The sequence below is a fragment of the Stegostoma tigrinum genome, chromosome 10 (genome assembly GCF_030684315.1).
Source record: "Stegostoma tigrinum isolate sSteTig4 chromosome 10, sSteTig4.hap1, whole genome shotgun sequence".
NCBI classification, from domain to species: domain Eukaryota; kingdom Metazoa; phylum Chordata; class Chondrichthyes; order Orectolobiformes; family Stegostomatidae; genus Stegostoma; species Stegostoma tigrinum.
Window position 1 is genome coordinate 45,422,046 of NC_081363.1, and position 20,276 is coordinate 45,442,321.

A 20,276-nucleotide genomic window follows, 5' to 3' on the forward strand; every position below is an offset into this window, starting at 1 on the left:
CATAAGATACAGAAGCTTGAGCACATGCACCAGCAGGTTCAACAGCAGTTTCTTCCCTGCTGTTATTATACTGATGAATGGACTCTCTAACTTCAAATAATACTGATCTTGCTAATGTTGATCTTATGTAGCACTTGTCCGGTGTGATGTAACCTGCTTGCCTCTGTCCAATGTTTTTTCACCCTATAATCTGTATGTTGTTGCTTAGTATGATCTGCCTGTACTGCTCCTTTCACTGTACTTAGGTACATGTAATAATAAATCAATCAAATCAAAGCTAGCACCCAGGGCACAGACTTTATAACAAGAGAGATGAAAACATCATACAGATGCTGTGAGTGGCGTATTGACAGGCCAAATAATAGGCCTCTGATGGTGATCAAGAGCGTCACATGGTGTAAGTGAAGTGTTAACAGCTGAATAATAAGTGAAGGGATGATCTATCATCTCATTAATTGAGGCAGAGAGATAATTGCAAAAAAATTAAAAACAAGGTGGTGCTGGAGACAAGCCAAATGACTGGAATAACATGCTTGGTAAAAGAGCTGCATACCAAGAGTCTAATCAAAGTAACAAGTAATTAAGTAAACAAGTAACCACTTTTATTCCTGATTTTTCTTTCCTTTTGAATTGATTTTTTCTTTTAGCCTGAACAATAAGAATATTCTACTGTTAACTTTGTCATTAAATAATTTGCTTTAACTATGATCCTCTGTTTAGTTTGTTAGGTACAAACAAAACTTTTTGTCCTGTCCTTAATGGATTAAATCTGCCTGAAATGTCTGGTAATTTCTTCTTTTCATGGGTACTCAATTCACATTTATGCCCTTAACTGTTCATGGGCTTCTATTGCTCTCATTGCTTCTTTAAAGGCCTTGTTTCCCTATTACTGATTGTAAAATGCTTTTTGAGACTAGGATTGACTGCTCTGATGGCTCCTCTAGACAGATTTTCTGTTGGGTAATGTTCCCCTCAAAGCAGCTATTTAGCTTTGCGGCTTTTCTGGCTGCTAGCTTTTCAATCTAATGATTTCTTGAAAAAAAAGCTGAATTCTTTTCTCTAGACAATCTTGGGTCTGTTTTTTGATCTTCGCTCCTGCCAGAATTTTCTGGCAGTGTATTCCATCACTGGCACCATCTTCTATCATTGAGCTTGGCCTCAAAATTACCTTGTTCTCGAATAGTCTAAGTCGAGAATTGTCTTCAGGCTTAGACTTCAATGTAATACTATTTATTATACATTAATGCTAATTACAACTGTAAATTTTAATCATAGATATTTGGTTCTGATCTTACAACTTTGGATAATGACTAATTATCATCATTGTTTGTTCACATCCACATGCTGTCAAGATTCTGAAATTTCTAGCCAATCTAGTGTAGTCTGGTCTAGTTTTGCCCACATTGCTAATTATGCTCAGAAATGTGTAAGTCTGTGACATTCACAAGGTAATTTAGGGTCTTTAAGCCCTTACATGATAGTGGATGTGGTCTTGGGAGGGCAACTGAACAGCTCTGGACCTAGGCTTCAGCATGTACAATTTGGTCTGGATAGCAGCAGTCTAGGCTGTCTGACAGGCAACAACAAGGGCTGTGGTGAAGTGACAGTGTTAGTAGTTCATTCTGAGAGAAGGAAATGGGCTTGTGTTTCGCAGTAAAAACCAGAAAAAACTGCGGATGCTGTAAATCAGAAACAGAAATTGCTAGAAAAGGTCAGCAGCTCTGGCAGCATCTGTGGAGAAAAATTATAGCTAATGTTTTGGGTCGAGTGACCCTTCCTCAATCCCTCAGAACTGAGGAAGGGTCACTGAACCCGAAAGGTTAACTCTGATTTCTCTCCACTGATGTTGTAAAAACTGCTGAGCTTTTCCAGCAATTTCTGTTTTTGTTTGTGTTTCACAAAATCACTTTCCCTTGAGGATAGTTATTGGGCTGCCATGCTACTTTGCTACCTTTGAACATTGTTTTCCATAGCCATGATCGCAGTAAGCTGACCCTGCTGGACTTCATTCTAAGATAATAAAGTGTGAAGCTGGATGAATACAGCAGGCCAAGCAGCATCTCAGGAGTTCAGTCTGTGGTCTCTTTCTGTGGTGCAGTAGAAGCTGGGACATCAGCCATCAGATGTGGTGTCATAGTTGGGTTCATGAGTATGCTAATGGATTAGTCGCCACTTCAAAAGGTAGGTTTGAATCTCTGAATAAAAGCAGACTTATGGCAGTCTCTTCAAAGTGGTGGTTCAATGGTTAGCGCTGCTGCGTCACAGTGCCAGGGACCCGGGTTCTACTACAGCCCCGGGTGACTGTTTGTGTGGAGTTTGCACTTTCTCCCCGTATCTGCATGGGTTTCCTTTGGGTGCTCTGGTTTCCTCCCACAGTCCAAAGATGTGCAGGTTAGGTGGATTGGACGTGCTAAATTGCCCAGTGTTCAGGGGTGTGTGGGTTAAAGGGGTTGTAGAGGAATGGGTCTGGGTGGGATGCTTTGAGTGTCGGTGTGGACTTGGTGGGCCGAAGGGCCTGTTTCCACAACATACGGACTCTATGGTAAGCTGCTAGACACTGGCCACCAAAAGCTTCATTGTATGTACCCATAGCTGCCTTCTACAGCCTGTCCCATTAAAGTCTTCACTTAAGCAGATGACATCTTCTGGTGAGCAGATACCTGTATTTATCTCATCCCCTGTCGGATCCATGCCATTCTCACCTTGTGTCTCACCAAAAACATTAATACTTTCCTACCAATGATGCGGAGTGTCAGTATCTGAGACAGCAGCTGCATGTAATGCTGTTCATCATTTCTATTGCTGCTCAGGATGCACTTTTTTTGGGTAAGATAGTGTTGACGGAGGAAAGATGAAAGAAGGAGACGTATGTTTGCTCTATCTGCAGGTTGTAAATCATAAAAGATTGTAGGATGCAGAGGATTTGGATTTTCAGAAAGTCCTTAGATATAGGGATATGACTATTTCAATTGATTTATTCCTACGGGCTCTGCAATTGCTCCAATAATAGGATGCATTGTTTTGTCTATGGAACTTGAAACATTAGGTTGTTCCTCTCCCACATAGCAATCATTTGATTGGCCAGGCAATATAAATATGATATACTTCCAACAATCCAACCATCATACGTGGGTTAATCAAGCATCGTCATACCCTTGCCCATTTTCAGGCAATATCCAATTCCGCTCTGTGTGTGACCATAAGACTACACATCTCTCAACTTGTCTTCAAAGCATGAATCCTTGAACTCATTTTGAATCATACGATGGAGACCCACTGTAAAACATAGACATATTTCTTCTTTAGTAGATCCGATATCAATGAATACTTTGGATTTTTTTTTGTAAACAAGCAATGAAGAACATAGAAACAAACAGAAAATGCTGAAGAACCTCGGCTGGGCTGGCAGCTCCTGTAGTGAGAGAAAGATTGAATTTTTGAGACCCAAAATTCACCTTCCAGGTGAAGTCCCAAACAAACTTTTGAGGTGAAGAGTATTTTACTTGTACTTCTTCCAATCTTGTCTACTGCTCGGAGTGAGGTCACTTTTTACATTGGCAAGACCAAACATAGATTACATGACCACTTTGCAAAACTTCTCTGTCATTCCCTGGGAATAACTGTGACATTCAAATTGCTTACCATTTGAAGAAACCATCTTGCTCTCGTGCTAAGTTATCTTGTAGGCATGCTGCAATGTTCCAATGAAGCACAACACAAGCTCAAGGAACACCTTACTTTTCACTTAAGCAAGTTACAGGCTCTGGGACTTGATGTTAGATGGCACAATTTTAGAGTCTGTTGTCAGTCTTCCATTTTTCTTAATTTCACCCTTCCAGAGCCTTGCCTTGCTTGTATCTTCTATACTTTGCTGTCAGTACAGAGGACCCATGTTCTTCTTTTCAAGCCTAAATTTATACTCATTTTACATCTCTATTCCTCCTTCACCACAATTAACAACCTTATGTCTTTGCATTGGGCCACTACACCATCTTTTCCCTTCATTCCTCCTCTGCCTCTGTTCAGCATATAAAATGCACCATTCTTCAACCTCTTCAGTTCTCATGAAGAGTCATACTTGGCTCTATACATTAACTCTGTTCTTCTGAAAGTGGATGTTGCTAGACCTGCAGAGTTTCTTAAGCATCTACAATATTTTGTTTTAATAAATAAAGTTTACGTTATGTGGCTACAAAGAGCTTATGAAAAACAGGACCAATAAAAATGTATATGACCAAAAAAATTTCAGTTTCTGCAAAGTTAACCCTGAAGCTGTGCACAAAAATAATTTAAATAGGCATCCTACTTAAATGAGTAACTTATGTGCAAAAGCCTGGATTTGTTTATTTAAGTGCTATACTACCTTGCTAATGCGGTTTTGTTGAACAATTATTTCCTAATTAACACATTAAGCTATTTACAAGGGTTTTTGTCTGAGTGTGAATCATCAAGTAGCTGCAACAATGACGCTTTTGTAATCTTTTTCACCTCGTTAGGTATTAGGATTCTTGGCAATTAATGTGACAACCACTTTTCACTACAGCAAATGTGAAAATATCTTTGTGGTAATGTCAAAACACCGTTAAATGGTTAAAAACAACTAAAGAACCGTAGGTGCTGGAAATCTGAAACAAAAACAGAATTTGCTGGAAAATATCAGCAGATCTGGCAACATCTGTGGAGATAAAGCAGAGTTAATGTTTTGGGTTCAGTGAACCTGCATCAGAATGATTCAATGGCATATGCTGTGGTATAACGCTAGTTTTAAAGGATTTGTTTTAAAGATCTACCTTTCAAAAAAACTTACGTTTTGAAGTTTTTCTTTCATTTTTTTAAGACTTTTGTGTATGAAACAAATTATGCAGCCATTGTGCAGTATTGTAGTTGTAACTCAATTGTCAACACACTGAAATTTTCCTAGAAGCCACAGCAATATTGACATTAACGACTAGGAGATGTTTGCTACCAATCATTCAAAATGACAACACGTGTCCATCAAACTTTGTGTCCCATATGATGTAATGATGAGGCAGAGCGATGGTGGAGAAAGAATCCGAAACTAATCCTGCATTACGGATTCCATTATCTCAAGAGACATCCTGTTCCAGGCACCCTAAGATCTGTGGGTCGAGAATTGGCCAATTTAATCCTATGATGACCTATGGTAGAAACCCATGACCTTACGTTGACATTGAGAGATAGCTGACTAGTGGTTTTCTATTATAAACGTATCAAATTTGAGGCATGAGCTAAAACTGATTCAATTACGTGTCCTCTGCACATTTATTTTTTCAAAATTTTTAAATAGCTATTTTTCTATTACATTCTTAAATTAACACTTTCCAGGGTGATGACAAAAGTCTATTTACAAACATTAATAAGAAATCTTCTAAACAAATGGCATTGGGATATAAATCCTGTGGCAGTGGCCAGTCATGTCATTTTTCCAGTGTTCATGCCAAGTTCAGGGAAAGTGGTTGGTAGAAATTCCAGTTGACTGCAAAGAAATGCGTTATGCGCTATGTGATGTCTGTACTCCAGCTTTGAATATTGGACTGACAATCACAGCATCTTACCGGCAAAGAAAGAGATCATTCAGCCCATCTTGCCTGAGCTGACTGTTGGAAAGAGTTATCCAATTCATCACCCACTTCTCCCACATTTTCATTGTAGGCCTGCAATATAAGTTATTTCTTTTAGAGGATATCGATAGGTTATCAGTAGGTTTGTTATCACCGCCCTTTCAGGTTGCGCACTTCAGATCATGTGCCTGCTATGTGAAAATAAAAATCCTCCTTAAGCAGAGATTCACAGGGATCGGACAGATCCCGCACTAAATTAGTGCCGAATCGGATTTCCGATCGTTGGCCACCGTCTCAGTAGCACCCGGCCTCCATTGGGTGCGCTGCTGTGACTTCAGGCAGGCCCACGGATGAGAACAAAGCAGACAAAGAACAAAGAACATTACAGAACAAGGACAGGCCCTTTGGCCCTCCAAGCCTGCACTGACATGCTGCCCGTCACAACTAAAGCCACCTACCCTTCTGGGGACCGTATCCCTTTATTCCCAACCTATTCATATATTTGTCAAGAAACCCATTAAAAGTCACTATAGTATCTGCTATCACTACCTCCCCCAGCAGCAAGTTCCAGGCACCACCCGACACACTATAAAAAACTTTCCTTGTACATCACCTTTAAACCTAGCCCGTCACAACTCAAACTCATGGCTCCTGGTAACTGAAGGGTAAATTAAACCTGATGGAACTCCAGATTTACATAAACTTTTGGCTTTGGATTTTGGAGTGAGGGTAGCTGGGTTCTGAAATATAAGCACATGGGAAGGGATCCTATCCACCATCAAAAAATGTCTTAAAGCTTTTTAAAAAAATATCTATTTACATATGGTGAGTGGGCTGCCAGTATCAGAGCTTTACAACCAACCCACCCCACCCCTACCCCCTGCTCAATTCTGTATTGTTGGGGTGAGTGGGGGGTGCTGCTGGATTACTGCCCGACTATTTTATGTGGCCTCCTGCCAAAATCATATCAAGTGAAGTCATATAATTTCTAGCCTTTCAACTCCCCATCGATTCTTTTTCAGGTATCCTAATCTGACCATTGTTCTTGTATCAGGTTTCCATAAAATCCATGCACCTACTGGTTGTCATCAACTGGAAAATAACCAAAAGCAAAACAGGAACCAAAAATTTTTTTCCAGGTTTTTTTTTCAGGTTTTTTTTCAGTTTCAGCATTCTCCTCTCTGTTCCATTTAATATCAAAACTAAATAAATAATTATTACTGGTTTTGGGAGAGCAACAGGCAGATATTCATGCTTTTACTTTTCGCTCCAATGTACCAGCAGTGTACTGCTGAATTTGGAAGCTAATGTTTTCTGAAGTGGATTATTTCATTACCCTATCAATGACATACTCCCAACTTGGCCTACAGAGGGATGAATGTTTGCCAGACACCATTCAATAAGGGTCATATTGTTTAGAACGTTCACCGTATATAAAGGATTGATTGTGTAAACCCTATAGTTTTAATATTGTTGATCAGTTTTGAAACTTAGAAGGAAAATAGTAAATATGAAGAGCTAACATGCTTTCTAACTGCAGTTAGTTGATTGATTGTACTAATACTCTGAAAACAATTCTAACAAAGCAGCATGCAGCTCCTTTGTAAAGCTTGCAGAAAGAGATTTTTCACTAGGTGCAGGTATATGTTTCTGTGTTTTCTGTACTTATGGGAACAACATCCTTTTAGTGGATATGTTTGTCAAATGAGTAAACATTTTGTACATTATTCAACTTTTTTGTGCTTATTATAATCTGCTGTTTTATCATATCTGACACTTTCACAGCTGGAAAAGAAACAGTCTGTTTCTTAAAAAAAAATTACAAATTTCGCCTTAAAATTCGGTTAGAAATCTTTAGAATGCTTTTACTGACCACATCTAGCATTTGCCCCAAATGCCTGAGATGCTGCCTCTGACCCAAACTAACCCAGGCACATTTTTACACAAAGGATAGGCTGTGCTGTAACTATGATCTGGAATGTAACTTGGGCAGTTTTATTGTACTGAATAACGCTGACAATTTTTTCTCAATTAATAAAATAAAATGCCTCTTTATCCCCTCCTAGCAAAGAAATCTATGAAACACTTGAACTTAATAGTGCAGGATTGGCATTAAATGATGTGTCTTCAAGTGACTTGAGCTAGGAAATGCTGGATAGATTGCAGAGATCCCAGTCCCTAGTTTAAACACTTTATATATGCCAGTCTAATTAATTGCAACATAATTAGTGGTGTAGTGGCAGCCCCAGATCCACTGCTTTTGGTTGACTGCACTATGAAATAGCTCAACAAATATAATGGTTTATGGCAATTGGGAAATGAAAGCAAATACTGGCCTTGTTAGCGATACCATAGCCCATAAAAGAATGAAAGAAAAGATACAAATTCTGATTTTGTACTTTTCCTTTACTTTGTAAATGGTGCTAAGGGGTCTATTGAAATCAGCAATTCCTGTAGGCAGGATGGTTTTCTTAATCTTCTTGATTATGAGTAAAAACAAGAGAATTTGAGGTGATTCATTTTAGAAGGACTAATTTGAAAGCAGAATACAGGGTTAATGGAAAGATTTGTGGCAGTGTGGAGGAGCAGAGGGGTCTTGGGGTTCATGTCCATGGTTCCCTGAAAACTGCCACCCAAATGGATAGAGTTGTTAAGAAGGCGTATGGTGTGTTAGTTTTCATTAATAGAGGGACTGAGTTCAAGAGCGGTGAACTTATGCTCTAGCTATTCAAAACCCTGGTTTGGCTACATCTGGAATATTGTGTCCAGTTCTGGTTTCCTCATTACAGGAAAGATGTGGAAGTGTTGGAAAAGGTGCAGAGGAGATTTACCAGGATATTGCCTGGACTGGAGGGATGGTCTTGCAAGGAAAGGTTGAGAGAGCTAGAATTTTTCTCTTTAGAATGACGAAAGATGAAAGGTGACTTGACAGAGGTGTACAAAATAATCAGAGGTACAGATAGAGTGGACAGCCAGAGACTTTTTCCTAGGATGGGGGTGGCTATTACGAGGGGGCATAGTTTTAAAGTGAGTGGAGGTAGACATTGGGGAGATGTTGGAGGTAGTTTCTTTACTCAGAGAGTGGTAAGGGTGTGGAATGTATTGCCGGAGAGAGTAGTGGAGAGGGTGTCATTAGGGGCGTTTAAGCGGCTATTAGATAGGCATATGGATGACAGTATAAGGCAGGGGTGGAGGATAGATACAACTTAGGTTTAGGATAAAAGCTCAGCACAACCTTGTGGGCCAAAGGGCCTGTACTGTGCTGCACAGTTCTATGTTCTAAATTGCCGTGTGTTGCCATGAAGCGGCACAGTGGCTCAGTGGTTAGCATTGCTGCCTTACAGCACCAGGGATAATGGGAACTGCAGATGCTGGAGAATCCAAGATAATAAAGTGTGGAGCTGGATGAACACAGCAGGCCCAGCAGCATCTCAGGAGCACAAAAGCTGACGTTTCGGGCCTAGACCCTTCATCAGAGAGCTCAGAGAGATGCTGCTTGGCCTGCTGTGTTCATCCAGCTCCACGCTTTATTATCTTACAGCACCAGGAACCTGGATTCCATTCCATCCATGGGTAACTGTCTGTGTGGAGTTTGTACTTTTTCTCCATGGGTTTCCTCCAGGTGTATAGGAACTGCAGATGCTGGAGAATCTGAGATAACAAGGTGTAGAGCTGGATGAACACAGCAGGCCACGCAGCATCAGAGGAGTAGGAAGGCTGACTTTTTGGGCCTGGACCCTTCTTTTTTTTTCTGAAGAAGGGTCTAGGCCCAAAACGTCAACCTTCATCCTCCTCTGATGCTGTTTGGCCTGCTGTGTTCATCCAGCTCTACACCTTGTTATCTCTCTTTCCTTCAGGTGCTCTGGTTTCCTCCAGTCCAAAGGTGGGCAGCATATGTGGATTGGCCAGGTTAACTTGCTCATAGTGCCCAGGGCTGTGCAGGCTAGGTGGATTAGCTATGGGAAATGCAAGGTTATGGGGATAGGGTAGGGAGTGGAATGCTCTTCAGAGAGTTGGTGTCGACGCACTGGGCCAAATGACCTGCTTCCATACTGTAGGGATTCTATGAATTAAGGAACAGTACTGGGTGCAGCAGAGGAAGGGAAATGGAACTGGGAATACGTGAAACAGAGACTAAAAGTTTTGCAAGTTATTGCCAAGTTTAGGATTGTTTTGTATTTCTTTTTGTTTCCTGCTTGCAAATGAGCATTATTTTCACACTGCTTAAATACTACACAGCAACTGACCTCTATTGATTTTCTTCAGGTTTTATTGAACTAGCTGTCGGAAGAGGAGGAAACTAAAAACGGATCATAAAGAAACCCAAGTCCTCAGAGAGAACATAACACCCACATTGAGTATTTAGGTACATTTTATTTTCTTCTGAGTGTGGAAAATGTTATAGATATTTAGTTCCGTGGAGAGAATAAGCTTTCATTGAGTGTGTTATTGAACATAAGAGTTGAAATGATCCATGCTTACAGTAAAGATTACGCTGTAACAAAGTGGTGTACTTAACTTTCTGATCTGTAGAATTTGTACATCCGTATCATAGAATCAGATATTAATCAGAAATCATCTGATTTTTAGAAAGTTTCTCAAATTTTGTTTGGACTTTTTCTTTCATTTTGCAGTTTGAACTCTGAATGAGATTCACTACCCAGTTGAAGTATGAGGCTGTGAAGTTCTTTTTAAAATCTCACCTTGTCCACATGGTACTGGCGAAAGAAGCTTCAGTAATGAATGAAAGAGTGCTGTGAACCCTTAGTTTGCTTCAGATGCAGATAAATATGTTGCAGATCCAACTTAGGTTCAGCTGACTAAATTTACATTTCAAGTAGATTTCAACTGCCTTTGCTCTTCATGAATTTCATTTCAAATTTAGTTGAATTTATTACGAAGTGTATTTGATTGCCATTGCTGAAAATATTGAATAATTTTTAGTATCTTTATGGATACATTATTTAATGGTAGGAGTATAGTTTATATTGCATTGTTTTACATATAGCTGAGCTCAGGAGATCATAAACAATTTTTGACTCGGGGGTAATGAATTGAGTATAAGACAAACATAACAGTAGTGGAAAGAGCTGACACAGCTTTTAACATTGCACAAGTCAGCAGGAAATCTTTTTGCTTTGCACTTTAGAACAAAATACAGAGGACTTATTAAACAAATTAATGATGTCAAACCAAAGTGATTAAAACTTTTTAGTTAAACCGCTATATTTATATTTACCATTCTGAGTAGTTCCTTAGATAATAACTATTACCAGGAATAGCTAGTACTGTTGGAAGTGCTTTGCTTCCTAGCATGTGGCGGAAGAAATACTTGAGAAATTGCTAGGACTTCAGAAAAGCATTTGAAGTCCTCCTGCTTTTGGCTGGAATAGCCTGAGGTTCTTTTGGATGGTCAGTGATTAGGGTTTGTGTTCTCTTTAAAATCCAGCATGGAGGTTGGCAAGAACAGAATCCTCTGCTATTAATTTGTCTACACTTTGCCTGATTAAAATATTAAAAAGAAGGAAAATGGTTGTTTCAGATAAAAATATAAATTGCTATTATGACATGCAGAGGTTAGGTATTCTATCAGATAGAAACAGATTGAAATGTTAATCATAGAGTTGAGCCTGCAGGGTTGGAAATGCTGGATAATTTGTAAATCTTTCCCTTCTTTGAAACACTTTATAGATGTGACTCTCTTTACTTTTGAAGGTCTGGTATCAATTTATATTAATGCCTATATGGGTGCAGTGAATGACTGACTGATATTTGTGCAATGCAGTTCATGCATAAAGCTTAGGATTATAAATATAAAGGGATCTGTACCTCTTTTTCGTTGCATTGTAATCCAGAACTATTTGCATTGTCATTGTGGAGAAAACATCCTAATACAAAGAATGAAGCAAGTGGCAGTTGGCATTTAGTGAACTGAAATATCTAACATACATCCAAAAGATTTCTCATATATTGTAAGTTCCAGTGAAGTGGTTAATTTCTAAAGCCAAAACCCCCAAAAATATGTTTTTCCTTGGAGGCCCATTCCCTCCTTGACAGTCTGCTCCTGAATCACTGTCTGGTCAGAGTCCTTCCAGAGAGATGTCCCCACAAGCTCCCATTTGTTGGAGGTAGTATCTTGTCTTGGATAGTGAATTGGCTCATGGGCAGCGAATGGAGGTGTCTTCTTTTCCAGATTGGTACTTGTAACAATTGAAATCTACAGGGATCAGTGCTAGGGCCACAAATGTTTACTAATACATACATATATATGCTAATGAATTGGAGGAAGGAAGTGATTGTACTGTAGCCAAATTTGCAGACAACACAAAATAGGTGGAAAGGCAAATTGCGGGAGGAATACAGTTTGTAGAAAAATATTGATAGGTTAAGTAAATGGACAATAAGTTGGCAAATGGAGTGTAGTGTGGGAAAATGTGAAGTTGTTTATTTTGGATATAAGAGCAAAACAACAGAATATTATTTAAATGGAAAAAAATAATAACACAAGGGACAGCTCTAGGACATCTCTGTCGGAGTTCCTCAGGGAAGTGTCCTTGACCCAACAATTTTCAGCTGTTTTGTCAATGACCATCATAAGGTCAGAAGTGGGGACGTTCACTGATGATCGTACAATGTTTAGCACCATTCACAACTCCAGATGCTGAAGCAGTCTGTGTTCAATAGCATCAAGGTCTGGACAATATCGACACTTGGGCTGACAAGTGGTAAGTAACATTCATACCACATAATTGCCAGGCAATGAACATCTCCACTATAAGACAATACAACCATTGTCCCTTGGCATTCAGTGGTGTTACCATCACTAAATCCCCCACTATTAACCTCTTGGGGTTAGCATCAAGCAGAAATTCAACTGGACTCGCCACATAAACACAGGGTCTACAAAATCAGTTCAAAGGCTAGAAACTCACTTACTGACCTCCCAAAGCCTATCTACCATCTACAAGGCACATGTCAGGAGTGTGATGGAATACTCGCCACTTGTCTGGATTGGTGCAGCCCCAACAACACTGCCGATTCTTGACCCAGTCCAGGTCAGAGCAGCCCGCTTGAGTGGCACTACATCCAGAAGTATCCACTCCCTCCACTGCCAACTCTCAGTAGCAGAAGATGTCTACAAGATGCACTGCAGAAATTCACCAAATATCTTTAGACAGCACCTTCTAAACCCTTAACCACCTCCATCTAGAAGGACAAGGTCAGCAGATTCATGGGAACAACACTGTCTTCAAGTTCCCATCCAAGCCACTCACCATCCTGACTTGGAAATAAATTGTCATTCCTTCACTGCCACTGAGTCAAAGTCCTGGAATACCCTCCCTGAAGGCAATGTGTGTCGACCCACAGCACGTGGACTGCAACTGTGCAAGAAGGCAGCTCACTACCACCTTCTGAAGGCAAAGTAGGGATGGGCAAGAAATGCTGGCTAATCCAACAGCACCCATGTCCTCTAAGTAAATTGAAAACAGTCAGAGGTATCTGGCACAAATCACAGAAAGCTAGGTAATCAGGAAGGTTAATGGAATATTGGCCCCTTATTTCAAGCGGATTGGAGCATAAGAGTAGGGAAACCTGACTGTAGCTGCACAATACTGTGAACACTTTTGGTCTCCTTATTTTTGGAAAGGTATTATTGCATTGGAGGTAGTTCAGAGACAGTTCAATTGGATGAACTCTGTTGTGGAGGGATTATCTTATGAGCAAAGGTTAAATGAGTTGGTACCTTACTCTTTGGAGTTTAGAAGAATGAGATGACCTCATTGAAATGTATAGAATTCTTAAGCAGCTTGGCAGTATAAGTGCTGAGAGGATGTTTCCTCTCATGGGAGAGTCACAGGGCATAGTCTCAGAATAAATGCGCAGCAATTTAGGACTAAGATGAGGAAGAATTTCATCTCTTAAAGGATTGAGAGTCTTTGGAACTCCTTGCCACAGAGATCTGTGGGAGTAGACTCTTTGTGTATATTTTAGGCTGAGACAAGACAGGTTCTCGATCAGTAAATGAATCAAGGGTTACAGGGAAAATGCAAGAAAGTAGATGGGAGAAATATCTGATCAGCCTTGAAGACCAAATGGCATACTGCTGTTCCTATTTCTTCTGGTTTTATGATCTTCATCTCCTACTCCCAATACCTCCATCTCTCTTTAGTCCTAAGCATAAGTTCAACATGGCAGGTCACACTGGTCTATCTCCTGGCAGTATAATAATACATTGTGTGAAAGATACAATACTTCTCCTTCCTTAGGAAATAACACATACTACGATTTATAATTGGCAATTAGCAGAAGGTTTCAGTAAATGTGCATCCTCAATGAAAAAGTAGTTTTGGCTTTGGAGAAAAATAAGAGGCTTTTTGTGTAACAGAGAATGGAAGAAAACATTTGATAGAGCTTTTAAAACATCAAGTGTCAAACAACTTAAATATGGAAATGCTGTTTCCTCTGATCAGGGAGACGGTACTTGCAGGACTGTAAATTAACACAATCACCAAAAAAGAGGAAAGATCTGAAGAAACATTTTTCAGCAGAGCATTTTAGGGTCTGGAGTGGTAGAGGCTGAATGCACAATAGGATGTTTTTGAAAGTGAAGAAACTAAATATTTGCAAATGAAAAAAATCAAAGGATCCAGGGAAGGATCAGAGAAATGAGGCTAAATAGATTATCTTTTCATTTTCAAAAAGCTAGAAGAGATGAGAGAACTGAAGTATCTTATTCAGTGCTGTGAAATGTCATAATTCTGTATCTTAGGCTGTTCTATTCATATGTAAGCTCTTTTATGAGCCTATAAGTTACTGTTGGGCCTGTGATTTTCTTTCATCTACTTGCTGAAGGTTTTGAACATTTCACTAAGAAATTATTAGGTTCTCTCAGCACCTGTAAAATCAACAGAAAACCTCAACATCCTGTTCGTGCAAATGTGCGCACTAGTTCAACAGTGCGACAGTTCTATAGTGATGGGTGTCAGTTTCCATTGAGATAGTTATATCATTGTTTAATCTCTACGAAACAACAAAAATACTCAGTACTTAGCTCACATTTGTTCTTACCTGTCCTTGAGCACCCCTGCAATATAACTTTTTGTGCTTTTTGATCTGTTGGCATCCTGACCAAAGATTTAGATTGTTGAGGAAGCTGTTCTGATCTGTCTTTAAATGCTGTGGTAATTACATGAATTGAATGTTCCATTTTTCAGTTCTGTGTTGGCTACAGATTTTGTGTGACAAAGTGTGGAACCTAGCAAATGAAAAAGATTTCCTCTGCTCTTTAATTGCGATAAATGCTCTTACTTACAAATGTACTTTGTTTTTACTGCAAGAAACTCCCACAAAATGGTTGTCTAGAGAGAATTGTGCAAACAACAACTTGCATTTATATAGTATCTTTGATTATCAATGCATTTCACAGGGATGTTACCAAATAAGATTGTCACTGAGCCACATAACGAAATATTAAGGCAGATAATCAAAAACATGGTCAAGAATTTGGTGTTAGGGAATGTCAAAAAGGGAGACAGAGAACTTTAGGGAGGGAATTCCAGACTTAGGGCCTTGGAACAGTTACTAATGATGAAGCATGTAATATTGGGATGCTCAAGAGGCCAGATTTAAAAGACTGAATATATGTCAGACTTGAGGGGATGGAGGTGACTAAAGTGATACAAACGGGCAAGGTCACTGAGGCCATGAAAATATAGATGACAACTTTGTAATTATATTGTTACTTAACCAGGAGCCAGTCTAGGGTCAGCAAGTGCAGGGCAATGTATAAACAGGACTGGTTGTGAGTTAAGATAGGGACAACTGATTTGGATGATCTCAAGTTTACAGTGGATGGGATGTGCAAAGCTGACTTGGATTGCTTTGGAACAGTCAAAGCTAGAGATAACAAAGGCATGGATGAGTGCTTCAGGTGAAGATATGCTGGGTGGCTACAGAGTTAGATGTTACATAGCTAGAAATAGGCCGCCTTAATTATGGTACAAACATGTGATTGGAAATACATCTCTGGGTGAAAAACTTCATGACGATTGTGAACTGTAGGGCTCTGCCAGGGAAAAGGATGGATTCAGCAGCTATGGAATAGAGTTTGGAGTGGAGACTGATGACAATGGCTTCAACCTTTAGAGGAAATTTCTGCTCACGTAACCCTCAATCTTAGACAACTAGTGCCAAATTGAATGAAGTGATGGAGTTCAGTGAAGTTGCGATAAGGCAGGGCTGAGCTGTCTTCCTCATACTTCTGGAAACTGATATTGTGTTTTTGGATAATGTCACCAGTTAGCTGAATACAGATGAGAAATGGGAGCAGGCCAAGGATATCCTTTGGGGCCACCAGACATAACAGAACACGAATGGGAAGTGAAATTGCTGCGGTTGATTCTCTGAGTTTGGTTCAGGAGGTATGAATGGAACAAAGCGTGGGTAGTTCTATGCAACTATGTGATGAACGTGAGGCACTGGAGCAAGCCCAAGGGGTCAACCATGCCAACGGCAGCAGCTAGGGCAAAAAGGAGGAGAACGGATGGTTTATTGTGTGACAATCACAAAACTTCATTTAAACTGGATTCACCACAATAAACACAGTGACTATAAGAGCAGGTCAGAAGCTAGGAACACTGTGACAACTAACCCACCTCCTGACTCCCCAGAGCCTGTCCACCATCTACAAGGCACATGTCAGAAGTGTGATGGAAAACTTACCACTTGCCTGGATGAGTGCAGCTCAATAGCAATCAAAAAGCTTGACAGCATCCGGAGCAAAGTAGCCCACTTGACTGGCACTACATCCACAAGCATCCACTCCCTCCACCACCAATGCTCAGTAGCAGCAGTGTGTACTATATACAAGATGCACTGCGGACATTCACCAAAGATCCTCAGACAGCATCTTCCAAACCCATAACCACTTACATCTAGAAGGACAAAGGTAGCAGATATATGGGAACACCGCCACCTTCAAGTTACCCTCCAAGCCACTCACCATCTTGACTTGGAAATATATTGTCATTCTTTCACTGTTGCTGGGTCAGAGTCCTTGAATTCACTCCCTCATAGTATTGTGGGTCACCCCACAGCAGGTGGACTGCAGCGATTCAAGAAGGCAGGTCACCACCACCTTGTAAAGGGCAATTAGCGATGGGCAAGAAATGCTGGCCAGCCAGCAAACACCCACATCGGACAAATGAATAAATGAAAAAAAATTTGTGTTGGTCAATTAGAAAACAGTAATTTACATAAATAACCTACTGTCTGGTGTAGCAGTAATTCATTAGGGGCTGGAGAGGAAACAGCTGCACATGGTGCAATGAGAATAACAGGTCAATTGTCCCTTATAGTTCCAAAAAAAACAGGAAAAAAGTATCTCTGAGGATGTTGGGAATATTAAAGAAAAACACACATGGGTGAATGAACAATTCCTCGTATGCTGGTTCCACCCACTTCCCCTCTTCCATAATCTTCCTGTGTCCTTCCCTGAGAAAATCCATGTCCTAATTCACTTACAATTGCAATTTCAGATTCCCAACTATCTGGCTTGTCGTCATAATTTATTCAACCACACCATCATCTCCACACTTGATGTGCTAGTCCCTAAGGAAATCAATACTATTTTTCACCCCTGCAATTTTTTCTGGCGCGGCTATCCTTCCTGCTCACTTAAGACCAGAGCAGGTGGATAACTTGTTTAGCCCGTCCACTACCAGATTTGGCTAGGCCACGTAAGACTGCAGGATCCTGCTCTCTACTACATAACTGTTCACTATTCCAGATTGTCTTGGATTGCAAAGATCACCCCTAACTACTTTTAAAACCTATCATTTTAAAAGTTTGTCCCCTGTCTCATCCATCCTCACCTCCAACAAATGAAAGGAGCTGATGTATTTCTTTATGTGAGATTGACACCATCTGATTCATTTGCTCTGCATGTCTCCTTTGCACTGGTCCAATGTGTCAAATTTCTCCTTGAGCTTGCACCTGCTTTAAGCCTAAACTTTCAACTTCTCCAATTTCTCTGCAGTTTCTCCCTGCTATGCTCTCATTACTTCTATGAGCTCATTTTATCCCACTTCCTCAAACCTATTCCCACTAAATTGCTGCCCATCCAACTTCCCCACTTGATCCCCATATTCACTGATATTTTACTCTCTGTTCGGATGTTTTCCCTTTAAATCTGTTGTCATCAAGTCCTCTTCAAAAAAAAACCCATAGCCTGCTGTCTTTGCAAACTACCATCCCTTCTGCAAACCTTTTATCTCACAAAAGTTCTTGAATGCATTGTGGTCTTCCCTATCTGTGTCCCTTTACCCCAGAACTCTGTTTTTATCTTTCTAACGTTTTCTACCTCAACTACTGAAACAGTTATTAGTGTCAAAAATGGTCTCTTAGACTCTTTGACAAAGGTAGGTTTTCCTTGCTCATCATTCTCAAATTAACCTGTCTTCTGCATTTGAACCACAACATTCTCCTTCAATGCTTCTACATTGACGGCTTCCTTTATTTATATTGGTGACAGTGAACACAGACTGGATAGCCACTTTATGGAACACCTCTGCTCTGTTTGTAAGAATGACCCTGACTTTTTAGTTGCTTACCATTTTGATAAAACATCTTGATCCCATGCTTACATCTCCTTCCTTGGCTTGCTGCTATATTCCATTGAAACTCCAGCCAGCTGGAGGGCTCATGCCTTATTTCCTACTTCCATGTTAAAGCCTCTAAGGACTCAAAATTGAGTTCAACCTCTTTACAGTATGACTTCTGTTCTTCATCTTAACTACACCCCATCCTCGCCACCAGCATCGGTGCATATAAGAAAATGTTAGCAAACGTTTCCAGTTCATGTTGAGAGGGAATTTGTTTGGTGCCCCTGTATGAGATCTAGCATTACCTATGTTTTGTGGCATGCAGGTGCCACTTTTAAAGTTGCTTGTGATTACTTCTGCTTCACAGAGATCAATCTGTAATGATGTATAACATGATGAAGATTGCTTGTGCACATTGTTGGGAACTGCATGTATTTCATGGTCACAATACTATGATTGTAAATGACTTCAACCTATACTGCGATTGCTCTTGATTGATTCTGTTGGCCTCACTTCAGTCACAAGTGGAATCCACATATTGAGAAAGGGAAAAAAGACTAACACTTATTTACCCACTCTGAGTGAGGTTGCAATTTGTAAGAGTCGAATGAATATGGCCTAGTCAGGCTCAACCTGAATAACAAGGGGCCCAGTCCCTTTTTTTCCGGTATTTCCTGGCCAGCCCAGCACTCTTGATTGTCCACCTATTTCCACACACTACCTGAAATTACATTTGCAACTCTCAATATTATTATTCCTGTCCCAACCCTACCGTTTAATGGTCAACCATCATGCTGCACAATTCCCCCTTGCATGTCTAGGCCATAATGATGGTGACACCTGCCACCTCTCCTGCAGTATCCATGTCCTCCAATGTACCATAGTCTTCTCACCCTCTATACATCAAATGTCTCCCCCTTTCCCATGTCCCTCTGCATCCTATAAACCCCAGCTGAGTTCCCCAACTTCCCTAACAATGTCCCTAAATTAAACCCCCTTGACTTTTATTTCACTTATCCCTGGGACTGACTGACTGTGGCCCACCCCACTGAGTGACTTTGGTGGACAGCCCAACTGTTGACCAACTACAGCAGTGACTGATCTCTGTATAGCTCCCTGACTGATTTACAATTGATTCCCTCAGAGCAGCACAGACTGTGGCCGATTCTCCAGCAGTGAAACGCACCTCTTGACCATGCTTCCTCTGAACAGCTAACTGCGTCCAAAACTCTGAGTCGAATTTGGATGGTGCACCTGTACGGTCGTATCTGTGCTGCACAACATGGCCAGGTAGAAGCACTCTCAGCCCTTTAAGGTGTGATTAGGGGTAAAACTGCTAAATGGCAAGGCAGGAACAAAAACAAAGATGCTGGAAAAGCTCAGCAGGTCTGACAGCATCTGTGAAGGGAAAAAAGAGTTAACATTCTGAGGAAGGGTCACCAGACCCTAAACATTAACAATGTTTTTTCCTTCACATATGCTACCAGACCTGCTGAGCTTTTTCAGCAACTTTGTTTTTGTTCCTGATTTACAGTATTCACAGTTCTTTCAGTTTTTAAAAGGCAAGGCAGGCTTGCTGTGAGTATTAAGGTAGGTGCAAGAGGAGTGAGCACTGAGAGAACAGGGGAGGTGTTCAGAGATCCACCCTGGTCAAATCCATGAGATGGGTGCCTGATCTTGCACGTAAAGCGTCTTTGTGGCAACATTACAATGAAAGGTTCCTGCGTGCTCCAAAGTGTAGCATCGAGGTACAGAACTTCGCAGTCAATGCCCATGGGAGTATGTCTTGAGATGTGGTGCTGACTGTCCAAGATAGAGGTTCAGAGGAGCAAATGTACAGTTTCTAAGCAGCAAGTGACTGAATGGGAAACTAAATATACGTGAAATGAAGTTAACTGTTAATGAGATTTTTACACATGTTAATGTATGCAAACTGGCCTCTTGCCACTCACTAGTGAGAATCTTGCCTCCCTGTATGGCTCTTTGTTGGAAAATGGAACTTTTTGCTTTTGATGTCAAGAGGGTCCTAATTGGTAAGCTTGCTCAAGTTCCCAACTTTCTTGCCATGGCCCACATTCAGGAAGACTCCTCC

General features: G+C 40.5%; 1 protein-coding gene across 3 annotated transcripts in view; it reads left to right on the forward strand.

The window, feature by feature from the left end:
- LOC125455839 (guanine nucleotide-binding protein G(I)/G(S)/G(O) subunit gamma-2) overlaps positions 1-20,276 on the forward strand; it is an 82,139-nt gene that overhangs the window by 47,850 nt on the left and 14,013 nt on the right. For 2 of the 3 annotated variants that reach the window (XM_048538350.2, XM_048538351.2), the window contains exon 2: positions 9,849-9,948. The exons of the other annotated variant lie outside the window; for it this stretch is intronic. The gene's annotated coding sequence lies outside the window, so the exon portion shown is untranslated. The remainder of the gene's footprint in view (positions 1-9,848; positions 9,949-20,276) is intronic. 3 annotated transcript variants of the gene reach the window in all.